Raw genomic sequence first — 2,680 nt, 5'->3', positions numbered from 1 at the left:
TGGGAGGGGGAGTTGAAGTGTTCAGCCACAAGGTAGTGGGGCTAGTTGGTGTGGGTGTCCCAGAGATGTTCTCTGAAATGATCTGCAAGTTAGTGTCCTGTCTCCCCAATGTAGGGGACACCATATCAGGTGCAAAGGATACAGTAAAAGACATTTGTGGAGGCACAGGTAAATTTCTGTTGAATATGGAAGGATCTTCTGGGGCCTTGGATGGAGGTGACGGGGTAGGTGTGGTCGCAAGTTTTGCACTTCCTGGGTGGCAGGGAGGGTGCCGGGAGTGAGGTAAGGGCTGATGGGTGGGGCATGGATCTGATAGGGAGATCGTGGAGGGAATGGTCTCTCCAAAATGCTGATACGGATGGGGAGGGAAATATGTCCCTAGTGGTGGGGTCTGTTTGAGGGTGGCAGAAGTTGTGGAGGATGATGCGATCTGTGCGGAGGTTGGTGGAGTAGAAAGTGAGGACCAAGAGGGTTCTGTCCTTGTTGCATTGGTGTCGTCCTGATCCCACCTCAGTCGAAGCAAAATGCTCAGAGACACAGTATGGTTTTTTACCTTCTTCATTGTTATTCAGGGCCCTGGTAGGAAAGAGAACGATTGCACATGTGCACAGAGACATGAGTTCTTGATCTTCTCTCTTGAACAGCAGATTCTTAATGAATTATATAGTCATTTACAGGGAGAAGCATCATGATAAGGCATCAAGATTGGGTACCTGTTACAATCAGCGAGTGTCAATAGTAAAGATTAAACCATCTAACATTATACAATGAATACTTGGCTTCACATAATGAAGGCTCTTCACCTTGTTAACTGACTTTACATACTGAATGCTTTTTCATCTTGTTAAACCACTACCCTTGCCTCCAACACCTCATTGTTTACTACAAGTTCTCACCTGACCTGAGTCATGCTTAACTGAACCTTTGTTTCACGAAACTCAAAACTTAACACTTTCCCTACCTTCTCATACCTTACACATTTTCTCATTGGGAGGGTTGGGGTTCAAGGGTGATGGCTCGGGAAGTGGAAGACATGCGCTGAAGAGCATCGTTGACCATTTGGGAAGGGAAATTGCAATCTTGGAAGAAGGCCATCTGGGATCCTGGGAACAGATGCGGCGAAGGCGGAAGAATTGGGAATAAGTGTTGGCATTTTTACAGGAGGTAGGGTGGGAGGAATTGTAGTCTAGGTAGCTGTGGGAGTCGGTGGGCTTGTAGTAGATGTCTGTGGTTAGTCAGTCGCTGGAGATGGAGAGATCCAGGAGGGTGAGAGAGGTGTCCGAGATGTCCAGGTGAATTTGAGGTCGGAGTGAAAGGTGTGAAGTTGGTTAACTGTTTTAACCTCCTCATGGGAGCACGAGGTAGTGCCGATACAATGTAGCGGAGAAACAGGTGAGGGGGTGGCGCTGGTGTAACTGCAGAAGATGGACTGATGAAAGGCTTTTTCCCGAAACGTCGATTTTGCTGAAGCTCCTCGATGCTGCCTGAACTGCTGTGCTCTTCCAGCACCATCTGGTTTCCAGCATCTGCAGTCCTTGTTTTTACCTCTCCTTAGTCAGTGCCTGCCTACGGAACCAACTGAACCCACATGGCCTAAATGTTCGCCTCGTCTCTCTCTACAAGGATCTCAGCGAGTCCCTCTCTCACTGCACCCCCAGGTCATCTCCTCTGCCCTGAAGCTTTTCAGTCACATTCTGAAGCAGATTTGCTACCACAGCCATATCTCCTTCCTAAGTGCCTGCCTACAGAAATGATAGATCCCACGTGGACCAAGCAACCTTGAATATTTCTTCCGCCGCCTCTGCGTCCACACCTACTTTATCAATCAAGGACCCCTTCTATCACCTCCTGATGAAGGGCTTTTGCCCAAAACGTCGATTTTGTTGAAGCTCCTCGATGCTGCCTCAACTGCTGTGCTCTTCCAGCACCACTGACTAAGGAGATGTGGCTGTGGTAGCGAGTCTGTTTGAGGACCCAGCTATGCCTGTCTCTTTGTTGGGTACGTGGCACAGTCCAACCTCTGCAGTTATACCAGCACCACACCCCACCCATTCCTTCGCTACATCGATGACTATAACGGCGCTACCTCGTGCTCCCACGAGGAGGCTGAACAGTTCATCAACTTCACTAATATCTTTTACCCCAACCTCAAATTCACCTGAATCATTTCGGTCACCTCCCTCCCCTTCCTGCGCTTCTCCAACTCCGGCGACCGACTAACCACGGACGTCCATATAAGCCCAACAATTCCCACAGCTAGACTACACCTCCTCCCACCCTACTCCTGTAAAAAAACGCCATTACTTATTCCCAATGCCTTCTCCTCCACCGTATCTGTTCCCAGGATATTCAATTCCACCTTTAAAATCTCAGATGGCCTCCTTCCACGATCTCGATTTCCCTTCCCAGGTAGTCAACGATTCCCTCCAGTGCATCTTCTCCACTTCTTGCACCTCCCCTTCCCAAACCCCACCCATCCAAATGCAACAAGGACAGAACCTCTCTGGTCCTCACCTTCCACCCCACCAACCTCTGCATACATCTCATCACCTTCCACCACCTACAAATGGACCCCACCACCAGATATATTTTTCCCTATCAGCCTTCTATGGACCATTCCCTCCGTGACTCAGATCTATGCCCCCCCCCCCCCCCCCCCCCCCCCCCCCCCCCCCCCCCC

The 2,680-nt window shown here is 49.9% G+C and overlaps 1 protein-coding gene across 1 annotated transcript in view; it reads left to right on the top strand.

Moving 5' to 3' along the window:
* The window catches only part of tcea1 (transcription elongation factor A (SII), 1), an 80,704-nt gene that overhangs the window by 47,050 nt on the left and 30,974 nt on the right, over positions 1–2,680 (top strand). The gene's annotated exons all lie outside the window — the stretch shown is intronic.

The sequence above is a fragment of the Chiloscyllium plagiosum genome, chromosome 4 (assembly GCF_004010195.1).
Source record: "Chiloscyllium plagiosum isolate BGI_BamShark_2017 chromosome 4, ASM401019v2, whole genome shotgun sequence".
Lineage (NCBI taxonomy): Eukaryota > Metazoa > Chordata > Chondrichthyes > Orectolobiformes > Hemiscylliidae > Chiloscyllium > Chiloscyllium plagiosum.
Note: the sequence above shows the minus strand (reverse complement) of the source record. Positions and strands in the feature narration are given on the sequence as shown.